Below are 512 nucleotides of genomic sequence, written 5' to 3'. Positions count from 1 at the left end.
ATCTGTAACCTTGCAGACTGGTTTATGCAACACATAATGTTTTCCCCTAAAACCAGCTAAGTGCAATCCCCACCCTGCAGCTGATTTCATTGTTGCCAACCTATATTAAGGTTAGGGATTGGTCTTTGTTTCTGCGTTGTTTAGGCAAGCAGCACTGTGACATAAACAATGAAATCTTTGCACTTAACTGGTTTGTGGGGCGGAAGAACACTTGTGCCATCACAAGCACACACACAGTCCCACATCCTTCACCAGCAACTGTGAGCTGTGACGTCAGAGAGTAGACAAGGAGGGGGGAAAACATGTACTATATCAGGGTGACCAAGTTTCAAGTCAAACACACCTAATATGTAACCCGTATTTGCATCGCTTTGACCGTTCTCTGTAGATCCCACCTTCTCATGAGCCACGATTGGTCGATTATGCATGTTATGCATGAAACTACTTTGATCATTAAATTCAGCAGTAGTATGAAAACAGGAAAACAAAGCCAAAACCTGGATATTTTAGGC

Source organism: Sinocyclocheilus grahami, unplaced genomic scaffold (assembly GCF_001515645.1).
Source record: "Sinocyclocheilus grahami isolate Dianchi unplaced genomic scaffold, SAMN03320097.WGS_v1.1 scaffold1474.1, whole genome shotgun sequence".
NCBI classification, from domain to species: Eukaryota; Metazoa; Chordata; class Actinopteri; order Cypriniformes; family Cyprinidae; genus Sinocyclocheilus; species Sinocyclocheilus grahami.
Note: the sequence above shows the minus strand (reverse complement) of the source record.